The 13,950-nt window shown below is 37.7% G+C and overlaps 1 protein-coding gene across 5 annotated transcripts in view; it reads left to right on the top strand.

The window, feature by feature from the left end:
• Window positions 1-13,950, top strand: part of Tpx2 (TPX2 microtubule nucleation factor) — a 58,349-nt gene that overhangs the window by 2,372 nt on the left and 42,027 nt on the right. Inside the window, exon 1 of one of the 5 annotated variants that reach the window (XM_010628472.3) lies at window positions 6,522-6,542. The exons of 3 other annotated variants lie outside the window; for them this stretch is intronic. The gene's annotated coding sequence lies outside the window, so the exon portion shown is untranslated. Of the gene's footprint in view, window positions 1-6,521; window positions 6,543-13,950 lie in introns of those variants that run through there. One more of the 5 variants, XM_033767157.1, reaches the window with a different exon arrangement.

The raw sequence follows: 13,950 nt of genomic DNA, 5'->3' as shown, positions 1-13,950 counted from the left end.
TTTTTTTTTTTTTTTTTTTTTTGTTGTTTTGGTACCAGGGATCGAATTATCTCTCATCTTGATGGGAAAGAAAGGGGGGCTTTGAATGTCCCTTGACATTTTCTTTGCCATGATTAAAGTTAGGGAGCAGAATTGACTGTAGCACAATTGTATAGCTGAAGGATTCTGTGAATAGAACTATATATTTGAGACATAGATCAGCAGCCCAAGATATTCTGTGAGAAAAGTATAGATAACTAGAAGGGGTTCTGTTTTTATTTGTATAGGGGAACTTGGTAAAAGGGAAAGAAATGAAAAATTAATGAAAGGTGTGAAATTGTATCTAGGAAGTGGAAATTTAAATGATTTAGTAAATGAAGGTAGTAAAAGTTCACATTTGAAATGAGCCAGCCTATTTGTCCTGATATTTGAATAGAAGTATGCACTACTGCCTATTGGTGTCAGCTCTCCTAAATTGCAGGCTTTGTAAAGATTGCAGTGAGAGTGTAACAAAGACATCATACGATAAGCTGGGCAGGGTGGCACATGTCTGTAATCCCAGGCACTCGGGAGACTAAGGTAGCAGGATCACTTGTGAGTTCAAGGCCAGCCTAAACTATATAGTGAGACCCTATCTCAAAAAAAAAAAAATTGTAGTGGCACACACCTGTAATCCCAGCACTCTGGAGGCTGAGGCAGGAGGATTGCTGTGAGTTTGAGGCCAACTTGGGCTACATAGTGAGTTTAAGGTCAGCCTGAACATAGCAAGACCCTGCCTTAAAAACAAAACAAAACAAAAAAAACAACACTGAAAGCTTTTTGTTATTTTTTTATTCACTCAATAATATCTATACATATCATTAAATTTTTCTATGAAATAATTTTAATGGCTGTATGGTATTCCAAATAATAGAATATGATTTAATTATAGTAGTTTACCCCATGAAATTGCTGATCAAACTATATATATATTTTTTGTAACTGGGGATTGAACGCAGGGCCTTTCCACTGAGCTATACCTCCCAGCTCTTTGTGTTTTTTATTTTCACATAGGAGCTCCCTGAGTCACTAAGTTGCCCGGGCTGGGCTAGTACCTGCAGTCCTGCCTCAGCCTTCCTCAGTGTTGGGAATTAGACATGTGCCACCATGCTTGGCTAAGAGCGCTATTTTTAAGACTTGATACATAACACGGAATTGCCTTATGGGAATATCATGCTGATTTACATACTCACTAAAGCAGTATGTATTCAAAGAGGCACAAATATGTATTCTTAAAATAGATAATATATTTGCATGATGCAAAAAGCAAAATTTTAATAATTTATGGTTCAAAATCCTCTTCTAATTTTATAACTATTTACTTCTCTCCATATTACGCTGTAGATAAATGGTTTTATTAGACTCTTGAATCTGTGTATGTGTGCGTATTTCCGAAACCAGATACTTTTTGAAGAGCATAAATCTTTATAAGACTAAGTGATTACTGTTTAAATTTATAGCCTCTTAAAGCCCCACTGTCAACCCTTACAAACACATTATTATTGGAATAGTAGAATACTTTGGGATACGGCAGAGATTTCCTTTGGGTGTTCTACAAAAATCTGGGTCATTGTTTGGCCTACATGTAAACAGCATCATTAATATTTATATGAGTTTTGTTAGATGTTTTTGAGATAGTATCTTTTTTTTTCTTTTTCTTTTTTTTTTTTTTGAGATAGGTTCTCACTATGTAGTTGAGACTGACCTGAAACTCACTCTGTGGTCCAGGCTGGTCTTGAACTCACAGTGATCCTCCTGCCTTAGCCTCCCGAGTGCTGGGATTACAGGTGTGTGCCACCATGCCCAGCTTTTAGAGTTTTGTTAATATTTAAAGGAATGGTTTAAGATTTTTAATGCATAAATTAATGTACTGAATTTGTAATTCTTAAAAAGGATGATATGCTCACAAATTTGAAAGAGAAATGATAGAAAAATATATTTGCTTGAGGTTTCTGGACAGTGATGAATTAGAACAAGTGTCTGTGTGTCCTGTGCTGACTTCTGAGTGCTTGGACAGTGAGAGATTGTCACTGGATTTTAAATTGACCCAATTTTGGAAGCTTCATAGATCTGTTTCTGTAAACAGATCCAATTTCAACATAGAAGCTTACAAACATAAATGTGGAAACACAAAGTCCATTAAATGTTCTTTAGACTTAGTTTGTGACTTTAATTAACAGTTAAAATTGCATGCTGGATTATGTTACCATTTACTGACTCTTGCTAATCTCTTTATGTATAAGGAAAAAAAATGAAGGTATTTTCTCCCTGGGTAAAATGAAATAACTCTATTTTACTTGTAGTGTAACAGAATCTCCTATCCCTTGTGAAAGTAGAAGAGGGTGTTCTTGGGGAAATGGCACTGCCTGGATGGGTTTATTTTAACTAACTATATTTCTAATGAAGTCTTAACTTAATCTATTTATTCTGTTGCATCACCAGTTGCTTAACTGCTACTTTTTCCCTCTACTGGGAGTAGGGAAGAAAACGCTGGATACTGAGGTGCTTGAGAGCATCTTTCATGCCAGCGTTTGTTTTGCTAGGAGCTGCTAGTCCACTGTTTCAGCCCTGCTTAGAATGCACCCTCTTGCAGCTTTCCCCCACCCCCTCTGAACCTGCACCTTTTGATTTATAGAGCTTGTCAAGGCTAGTTTATTTTTGGTTTGAGAGTGAAGAGAGAGACAGGAGGCAATGGGAGGTTAATTTCAGATGAATGTGGAAACATGTTGCATTGCTTCTTCTGCATTTGGCCCCATTCATTTCCCTTTTCCATTTATTTCTTCCCTTAGAAAAGGTCAACATTCGTTTTTTTATTTGTAGACCTCTGCAGGCCTGTCTCTTGTACCAGGAAGCCTACGTTGACTCACCTTCCCCGGGTTCTCTTCTGCACTCTCCTTCACCCAGTTCTTGTGTGCGTTTCCCCATTGCCCCCTATTACAGCAAGGATCACTATATCACAATTGTTTCTGCATGCCTCACTCAACTGTTTTTTAAGGGAGGGGATTTTATATATTTATGTAAAGACTATGTCTATATACTTTTAGTCTTTGTTTTCTGGAAGCAAGAAATGGGTTGTATTATATGATGTTCGACATTTGATAAGTAGTTTTAAAAAGAGCTTGCCTCGTTCATAGCATAAGGAACACATCTATTGTAGAGTTATTGTTCATTAATAGCTAGTTCTTTACTCAGAATATTTCTAGTTTTTAAGAGCGCTATGGCAGATTCAGATAATTTTGAAATGTGAAGTTGATTCTCTTGCTTGGCACCTGATTTGTTTGAGGGAATGTGGTTGACACATGTGCCTTTTTTTTTCCCAGTAAGACCTGTTGACAGAAATTCAATCTTGATTAAGGGGTGCAGGAAAGCATCCAGTTCCCACCATGCCTGGGGCTCTCTCATTTAAACAGTTGCCTTTAGCTCTAGTCTATTTCATTTCTCACTAGACCCTATGGGCTTTTGATATTTTTCTTTCTTTCTTTCTTTTTTCTTTTTCTTTTTTTTTTTAATACTGGGAATTGAACTCAATTCCTGCTTACCAGGCAGGTGCTGTACCACTGAGTTATAGCCCCTGCCTGTGGGCTTTGATTTTTTTTTTTTTTTTTTTTTTTTTTTTTGTTTTTAACTTCTTTTTTTGGGTATAAACTCAGGACCTCATTCTTGCCAAGCACCTTGCTAAATCCCCGGCCCAAAGGCTTTGATTTTTCATGTTTCTATTTTTTTGGCACCAGGGATCGAACTCTGGTCCTTGTGCGCTTGCAAGGCAGGTGGCAGAACCACTGAGCTAAATCACCAGCCTAAGGGCTTTGATTTTTGACACGTTTTTCATTTTTCTCCCACTTTTCAGGGAGGTCAGATGGTGCCCTGAGTTGGCTATACTAGATTCCAAGAGAGCTCAAAAGAAGCTTTTTATTTTATTTATTTTGCTTTTTGGGTTCTTTTTATTTTTGGTATGGGGATTAAACTCAGGACTTTGAGCTTGTGAGGCAGGTGGCAGCACCACTGTTTATTTTCATTTTTGAGGCAGGGTCTCCCTCTGAAGTTCAGGCTGGCTTCCAACTCATGGTGATCCTCATGCCTTAGCTTCCCATGTGCTGGGATTGTAGGCATGTGTCACCACATCTGGCTTACCTAATTTCCTTTTTTTTAATACCAGGGGTCAAACTCTGGACCTTGTGCTTGCAAGGCAGGCACCAGAACCACTGAGCTAAATCCCCAGCCCACCTACTTCTTTACCGAAGGAATGTTTATAGAAAAGTTTTGTATATCAGAGACCTTTTCCACCTACTCCTTGGTGATCTTGAAGTAGCTTAATTTTCCTGAGCCTAAGCCTTTATTTGTGACATGGTGATGATTGTATCTGCCTTCTTTATTTTAATTTAAATTAGATGATTTGTGTGAAGAACCTGGTAAGGTGCTTAGCCTACCTGTAGTAGACAGTATTTGTAAGTTGCCTATAAATGGTTGTATGTCTTATAACATGACATTTGTTACTTACCTATTTACTTTTTGTGTGTGTTGTGCGTGGTACTGGAGTTTGAATTCTGGACTTTGTGCATGCATTGTACTATTGAGCTACACTTCTAATTTTTTAAAAAAATTTTATTTTGAGACAAGGTCTCACTAAGTTGTCCAGGCTTGGCTTGTATTTACAATCCTCCTGTCTCAGCCTCCTAGAGTGCTGGAATTATAGGCATTCACTACAACAGCTGGCAAAATAGTAAATATGACAGGCAGTGGATAAGAACAGAGTCTTTAGTGCCCATGCAGGCTCAAACCCTGATTGTGCAACTTCTTAGCTGTGTGACCATAAATAAATGAGTAATCTCTAGCTCTTAGTTTTCTCATCTGTAAGATGAAGATTATAATAGTACCTACTTTATATTGTTGTCTTGAGGACTTATGAGTAATTGTAAAACACTGCCAATAATCCCTTGCATTAGTACTCAGTAATTAGTAGCTATTATTATTTTTAGCCCTTTTCACTTTTATATACCTTTTTATTGTTGGATCTTATCATTTTTATTTCTATATAGAAATATTAGAATATGTAAATTTAGTAGCCAATATACAGGCCATGTAAATGGGAAACATTTCCCAAAACCAAGAGATTTGACAATCTATTGGGTTATCAAGAGTATTTAATAAAAATTCCAGAATATCCAGTGTTATCTTCACTGCACACTTAATTGTAGATGGAAATAAATGCTGCTTAACTTTTTTTTAAACTGAAAAGGTATGCATTTATGTAATAATAAAACATATTAAAAGTGTAAAGAGTATATAATGATTTAGGTACTTGGTAGGATCCTGTCTCAAAATGAAAAATAGAAAAAGTCTGGAGATGTAGCTCAACGTGCAGGCGTTGGGCTCAGTCTCCAGTATCACCAGGAAAATAAAAAAGTTTATACAGTGAAAAATCTAATTTATCTCTCCCACAGCTCCCATCACAGAGCCAACTATTAACTCTGTGTCTTAATAGTCTATGTATTTCTGAGTATATATTGACTTTTTCTTCTTTTGAAAACAGTAGGAATGAGGCTGGGGATTTAGCTCAGCGGTTCCGCCACCTGCCTTGCAAGCTCAAGGACCCAAGTTCAATCCCCAGTATAAAAAATAAATAAAGAGTAAAACAGTCTTCTGCATTTAGTTTCTCACATAACAGCTATTGAAACAACTGTACATATTGCCATATTTACAGTTATCTCATATGAATAGTTCATTAAACAGTTGTGTCATAATTTATTCAACCAATTCCTGATTGGTGGGATTTGGGTTTTTTTATTTTCACTTTTATGAACAATGCCATAAAAAAACTGTTGTTTTGTTTTATATTGGGGATGGAACTTGGGACCTTGCGCTTGTGAGGCAGGTGGTGGAACCGCTGAGCTAAATCCTTAGCCCTTTGTTTTGTTTTTTGAGACAGAGTCTCACTATGTAGCCCAGGCTGACTTCAAATCCTTTCTATCCTCCTGCATCAGCCTCTGCCTCCTGAGTGCTGGAACTATAGTTGTATGTCACCATGCCCAGCCTTCAACTTTTTTTTGAGGCAAGATCTCACACTCTAGTCTGGCTGGCCTAGAACTCCCTATGCAGGCCAGGCTGACCTCAAATGGCGTAACCTCCTGCTTCAGCCTCTTGAGTGCGAGGATTACAGGCTTGCAACAGTGAACCCAGCTTCCACTTTCTTATATTTATACGTGCATAAAATTTCTGCTGTATCTCTCTGTAGATTGCCCTTCATAGAGAATAACAGTAGAGTGTCATAATTTTTTTTTAGGTAGAACTTCAGTAAATTATTTATTGGATGAATCAAAAAATAAACAACAGTGATCCTATTCTACTCTTTATTCAGTAATCTCAGGAAAATAATTTCACAAAGTTATTCTCAAAGAGGATTAAGAATTCAATGGTTTTTTTCGTTTTTTTTTTTTTTTTTTTTTTGAGACAGAGTCTTGCTAAGTGACCCAGGCTGGCTTGAAACTTACCTTCCTGCTTCAGCTTCCTGAGTAGCTGGATTCCAGGTATGCGCTACCATACCAGGTTTCTGTTTTCTAAGTTTCTGGTCTATATGCTGGACACAATCAGTTCTGTATATCTTATCACTTAGAATGAAAATTACTTCACAAAAATTTTATCATCACCATTTGATTCTTTGTGTTTATATCTCAATGGGCTTTATTATTTTCATTGCTTTTCCTCAATATTTTAGGCATTTGCTCTGGCAGTATCTGTGAAAATATATCTGATCCCTATATAGAGCAGTGGCTGACAAAGGGAACATTTCCTAGTTCCTGCATCAGTGTGGCCAGATTATTGGTTCATACCAATAAAATGTGGCTGGAAAATCTGCTAATTCTGGGCCAAACTTGTAAGAAACAGCTGCATCGCTTTTATGTTCTTTTCTCCTTCTGTCAGCTAGTATAAGGCTACATGAGACCATAGAGCTCCATAGTTAAAAAAAAAGAAAAAGAATGCAAGTGGTTGAATTTGAAAATTTTCCAGCATCAGGCTTTGGTGCAGTCATGGTATTCAGAAGGCTAAGTGGGACTGCTGCATGTTACATTCCTGCTTCTGCCCTCCCCTGGCTCTAGCTGTCTTCATTACATTCCTGCCTGGGAAGTGTTGCCAGTGACCTCAGTTAGGCATTAAGATCATGAGAATCCAAGATTTTTCCCATGTCTTCCAGCATGTTTGTTCACAAAAACGGGAAAACTTCCTCCTTGCAGCCAGAAAGTTTTAATCACTGTCAGCCACTGAGAAGTCCTCCACTGAGGATCTTTTGTGTAGAAATGTGATCAAGAAGGAGAAAATTATCTGTGGGTCAAGTGGCAGTGGTTGATGATGCCTTAGGGTGGTATATTTCATAGCACTTGGGATGCCTTCTCATTTGTTTATGGGAAGTAGGTGGGCAGAGAGGTAGAGTGACTTGTCATTGTTATATAAACCTATTAGCTGTCAGATTGTTAGAATTCCAGACTTCTGTGTTACTTAGGATTGTTTTTGGTTACAAATGACAGGAAATGTAACTCTTGTAGCTTATACAATAAAAGTACTTGTTTTTTCACATAAGAGACCTGTATTAGGTGATCAGTAGCTCAGTGATGTGAGGGCCAACATCTATTCTCTTTTCCATCCACTGATGTATGTAAGATGTCTGCTGTAGCTTCAGCCCTTAGATGTGCTTTCAAGCAGGAAGAGGGTGAAGGGAAGTGACAGAAATAGCTGTAGCAGGAAGGTAAACATTTTCCTATGAATTCTTTTAACAAATTCGTAGTTCTCATGGACCAGAACTGTTGCATGGCCACTCCAGGCTTGGAAGGCTATCGAGGTACTTTGCATTTTAGTGTACTTCCTATTGTTTTGGTGATGTTCAATTAAAAAAAAATTTTTTTTTGGTACTGGGGATTGAACTCAGCTCCTTGTGCTTGGGAGGCAGGTGGCAGAACCACTGAGCTAAATCACCAGCCCCAAAATTTTTGTTTTTAGCAATACTGGGGATTGAGCTCCTAATGTGCCTCAAGCAAGCAATCTACCACTGAGCTACACCTCCAGAATATCCCCCTCCCAACTTCTTTTTATAATATTTTGAGGCAAAGTCTTGCTGAGCTACCCAGGTTGGCCTCAAATTTGTGACCCTCCTACCTCAGCTTTCTGAGTAGCTGGGATTATAGATGTGCTCTATCATGCCCATCTTGTTCAATGAAAAATATATTTTCTTCACTTTTAAAAATTAGTTATATAGACTAATGGGTTTTATTTTGGCAGATTCCTACATGCACGTAACATACTTTGATCATTTCACCTGCCCTCCCCCTAGTTTCACATTTTGGGGGGAGTTTCAATGCATGTAATACATTTTGTTCATGTCTATCCTTCCTGTTATTCATCCCCCCGCCCGTATTCTCTTCCTCTTGTCTAGTAATGCTTTCCCTTCTACTTTTTCCTCTTGTTTTTTTGAGACAGGTTCCACTATGTAGTTTAGGCCTTCTGAGTGTTGGGATTACAGACATGCTACTGTGCTTAGCCCCTTCTACTTTGTCATCCTTTTAATTTTTTTTCCAGTTTCAAAGAAATTTTCTTACTATTTACACAGTTAAAGAACAGGCAAGAGCTGGGTATGGTGGCACACGCCTGTAATCCCAGCACTTGGGAGGCTGAGGTAGGGGGATTGCCATGATTTTGAGGCCAACCTAGGCTACATAGTGAGTTCAAGGCCAGCCTGAATTACAGAGCAAGATCCTATCTCAAAAAAAAAAAAAGTAAAAAATAAGAACAGGATACATTTTCATTTGTTAGAAACTGATCTTTCTATAGTAAAATAGATTTAAGGGCCGGGGATTTACCTCAGTGGTGCTGCTGCCTGCCTTGCAAGTAGAAGGTCCTGAGTTTGATCCCTGTTACCAAAAAAAAAAAAAAAAAAAAAAAGATTTAATATTCAGTGTATGTCACTGCTAAGGAAGTCTTAGCCCTTTTCCTCCTTAAAACAGTATTTGCTATTATTACTGCTGTGTAGTTAGGCCTTCTCTCTCTCTTTTTTTGGGGGGGTTTTTTGAGACAGGATCTCACTGTGTAGTTGAGACTGACCTGGAACTCACTATGTAGCCCAGGCTGGTCTCAACTCACAGTGATCCTCCTGCCTCAGCCTCCTGAGTGCTGGGATTATAGGCATGCGCCACCACACCCAGCAGGCAGGCCTTCTCGTAATTAATGAAGTCACTTATTTTTGTTTGTTTTGTTTTGTTATTTTGAGACAGGGTCTCACTTTGTAATTCAGGCTGGCTTTGAACTCCTGGTGAGTTCTCCCAGGCATGTGCCACCACACCCAGCACATTTTCTTTATCCTATATATGGTGATGATCACCTAGGCTGGATTTATTATCTTGCTTTTTGTATATTATGTGACAGTAAACATGTATGTACCCATATCCCTATTCTGACTTTAATCCTTGAGTATATACCAAAGAATGTATAGCTGCATCAAATGGTAGCTCTATTTCTGGAAGTTTTTTTTTTTTTTTTTTTTTTTTTTGCTGTGCTCAGGATCAAACTCCGGACCTTGTGCTTGTCAGGTAGGTGTGGCACCTCTGAGTTAAATCCCTGGCCCTAGTTTTAATTATTTGAGGAATCTCCATACTGATTTCCAAAATGGCTATATTAATATTCATTCCTGCTAGCAGTGTAGAAGGGTTCCTTTTTCCTCATATCCTTCCCAGCATTTATTGTTTTTTGTATTTTTGGCTATTGTTTTTTGTATTCAGCCATTCTGAATGGTATGACATGGGATCTGTAGTATTGTGTTTTTTTTTTTGTGTGTGTGTGTGTGTGTGTGTGTGTGTGTGTGTGTGTGGCTATTTGTGGTACTGGGGATGGAACTCAGGCCCTTGTGCTTGTGAGGCAGGCGCCGGAACCACTAAGCTAAATCCCCGGCTGTGTGTCTATTTGTGGTGCTGGTGATTGAATCCAGGGCCTTGCACATACCCCCCAGCTAAGTAGTTTTGAGTAGCATTTCCATAATGATTAAAGATGTTGAACTTTTTTTCATATATTTATTGGCCATTTGTACTTTTGAGAAGTGCCTGATCAATTTATTGGCCCATTTATTGATTGGGCTATTTGATTTTTTGATGTTAAGCTTTGAGTTCTTTGTATATTCCATATGTTAATCTTCTGTCAGAAGAATGGTTCATAAAGATTTTCTATTTTATAGGCTCTCTACTCTGCTAGTTGTTTCCTTTGTTGTGCAGAAACTTTACCTTGATATAGTCTATTTGTTGATTTTTGCTGTTTTCTGTGATACTGAAGTTCTATTCAAGTGTAGTTTCAGATTTTTCAAGTGCATTTTAGCAGTTTCAGATTTTCAGGTCTTATACTTAGGTCTTTGATCCATTTTGAATTGATTGGGGTTTTGTGGTTGTTTTAGACAGGGTCTTGCTATGAAGTTCAGGCTAGCATTGAGCTCACTGTGTAGCACAAGCTGGCTTCACACTAGGAGTGATCCTCTTACTTCAGCCCTACCCAGTCAGTGCTAGGGTTACAGGTGTGCACCACCATGTAGTTTCAGTCTTCTATAAGTGCATGTCTAGTTTTGGGGGCACACTTTGGTAAAGAAGCAGTCTTTTATCCAAAGTCTATTTTTAGCTCCTGTGTCCAGAATCAAATGGCTGTAGTTGTGTGGGTTTGTTTCTGTGTCCTCTGTTCAGTTCCTTTGGCCTGTATGTCTGTTTTTGTGCCAGTACCATGCTGTTTTTGTTACTATGGCTTTGCAATGTAACTTGAAACTGGGTCTTGTGATGCCTCCAGCCTTGATCTTTTTTGCTTAGGATTGCTTTGGCTTTGGCTTGGCTTGGCTTGGCTTGGCTTTGGTTTGCTTTGCTTTTATCTCATTTCCCCCAAGGCCCCCCATATACAAAAGCTTTGTTTCCATTTTTTATTTGTTTTCACTTTTTTCTTGTTCCTTCCTTCCTCCTTCCCGTTTGAATACTTTCTTCCCATTTCCAGCATCCATTATACAAATGTATAATATACAAATGTGTAGTCCTTATTTCCATTTTTGCTTTTCCATATCAGAGAAGTAATGTAGTATTTAAACATGTACATCCAATTTATTTCACTTGAGTATAGTCTCAAGGTGCATCCATTTAGCTAGAATTGTCTCATATTTAACCTTTTTTATTTTGGTACTGCTGATCGAACTCAGGACCTTGTGCTTTCAAGGCAGGTGGTGGCATCACTGAGCTAAATCCCTGGCCCATACCTATCCTTTTTATGACTGAATAATACTCCATTATATAAAAAAAAAACCCACATCTTCTTTATTGATGGGCATTTGGGCTGTTTCCAACCTTTAGCTATTACAAACTGTGCCACTGTAAACATGGATATGCATATATCTCTGTAGTATGATGCTTTTAATTCTTTTGGGAACATACCAAGAAGAGGTATAGCTGGTTTGAATGGAGCGTCTAGTTTTAGATTTTTGGGAAATCTTCACACTGATTTCCACAGTGGTTGCACCAGTCTACACTCCCACTAACAGTGGAGAAGGGTTCCTTTTCCCCCACAGCTCCATCAGCATTTGTTATTGGTTGATTTCTTGATAGCAGCCTTTCTTTGCTTTGGCTATTCTGAATCTTTTGTGTTTTCATAAGAATTTTAGGATTGTTTTTCCTAATTCATTGATGAATGTCACTGGTATTTTGATGGAGATTGCATTGAATCTTTAGATCACTTTTGTAATATGACTATTTAGCCAATGTTAATTCTGCCAGTCCATGAACAGAGAGGTCTTTCCGCCTCCTGGTATCTTCAGTTTTGTTCTTCAGTGTTCTAAAAATTTCATGTAGAAATCTTTTCATCTCTTTGGTTAGATTGGTCCCTAGGTAAATTTTCTTTTTTGAAGTTATTGTGAATGAAATCGTTTTCCTGATTTCTTTCTTGGCTAGTTCATAATTAGTGTATAATAAAGGTAATTTTTTAAAATTAAAATTTAATTTATTGGTACATTCTAGGTAGACAGTACAGTTACATTCATTACTGAGATCTTGTACCTTTACATGCCAGGTCTTGTTCTCATTTTTTCCCCTTGTCCCCACCCTCCCTCCACCCCCTCCTCCCCTAATAAAGATAATTTTTAATGTTGATTTTTATATCCTGATACATTACTGAATTTATTAGCTCTAGAAGTCTTTTGGTGGAGTCTTTAGGGTCTTCTAGATATAAGGTCATATCGCCTACAAACAATAATTTGACTTATTCCTTTCTTATTTGTATCCCTTTTATTTTTTTTCTGTTGCCTAATTGATACAGCTGAAAAAACCACTTTTTTGGGGGGGGCACCGGGGATCCAACTCAGGTCTTTGTGCTTACAAGTCAAGTGCCAGAAGCACTGAGCTAAATTGCCAGCCCCAATCTAGCTAAAATTTTAAGAAATATATAAGAATATTGAATAAAAGTGGTGAGAGGGGATAGGCTGGCCTAGTTCCTGAGAAAAATATTCATTTATTTTATTTTATTTTATTTTTTATTTTTTTGAGACAGGGTCTCACTATGTAGTTCAGCCTTCCCTGGAACTTACTATGTAGTCCAAGCCTGGAACTCACAGTGATCCTCCTGCCTCAGCCTCCTGAGTGTTGGGATTATAGGTGTGTGCCACCACGCCCAGCTGAAAAATATTTGATAATAGCCTAACTTTAGTCATGTTAATCTCTAATTCTCTTTATACTTATAATTTATACAATATAATTTTTTTCTCCTTCCATACTGTATTTGAACCCAGGTCTTTCAAATATTGAGTTATGTCCCCAGCCTATTTTTAATTTTTGATTTTGAGACAAAGTCTTCAGAGTCTTGCTAAGTTTCCTCAGCTGGGCTTGACTTTAACAGTCCACCTGCCTCAGCCTCCTAGAGTACTGGGATTACAAGTCTGTGCTGTCAGACCCAGATTAAACTATATAATGTAGAGGTTTTATACTTTTTTTTTTTTTTAGTGCTGATCAAACCCAAGGTCTTGTGTGTGGTGACAGCACTCTACCATTGAGTTACAATCCCCTAGCCGTCGATGTTGTGTATTAGCTTATTTATTGGTTATTGTTACTTATTTATATAGCTGCCATGTACACTTTAACTTTTTTTGTGTCTGGCATGTCCCATGTGAGGACAGTCCCATCATTGAATATATGTGAGAAAGGAACTTAAATACAAAACTTAAATCTTATGTAAGTGCATAATTTAAATGAACTACTAACAAGCTTATTGAATTAAACTGAATAATGAAAGAAATGAAGGAGAGTGAAAAATTTAGAATGGGGATAATAGAAAACCCTCTTTTTAGGCAGAACATAGTGGTACATGCCTGTAATCCCAGCACTTGGGAGGCTGAGGCAGGAGGATTGCTGTGGATTCAAGGCCATTCTGGGCTACATAGTGATTTTAAGGTCAGCCTGAACTACGTAGTGAGACCCTGTCTCAAAAAACAAAACCCTCTTTTTAGGTTAAAGGACTGTGGAAAATAGATCTGCTTGGAAATAAAATGAGCAAATAGAGAACTATATTACTATACTTCTCTAGAGTATAAATAGGGGTAGAAGAGTGTGAAAGAACATTGTACTGAAGTCAGAAGCCTGTGTTCTAGATCTAGGTCTATCTTGACATAACTGTGATATTAGACAAATTATTTAATCTCTCTAATCTTCAGTTTTTCTAGGATCAGGAGAATAATTGCTGCTTTATAGGATTTTGTAGACATTAGAAATAATATGTATTTAGGGGCCAGGGATTTAGCTCAGTGATTCTGCCGCCTGCCTCACAAGCTCAAAGACCAGAGTTTGATCTCAGTACCAAAAAAAAAAAATAAAGAAATAAATAATATGTGTTTAGTACTTTATAGTATCTGGCATGTCACGATCACTCTGGTAACTTTTTTTTTTTTTT

The sequence above is a fragment of the Fukomys damarensis genome, unplaced genomic scaffold (genome assembly GCF_012274545.1).
Source record: "Fukomys damarensis isolate Sample0158 unplaced genomic scaffold, DMR_v1.0_HiC HiC_scaffold_22, whole genome shotgun sequence".
NCBI classification, from domain to species: Eukaryota; Metazoa; Chordata; class Mammalia; order Rodentia; family Bathyergidae; genus Fukomys; species Fukomys damarensis.
Note: the sequence above shows the minus strand (reverse complement) of the source record. Positions and strands in the feature narration are given on the sequence as shown.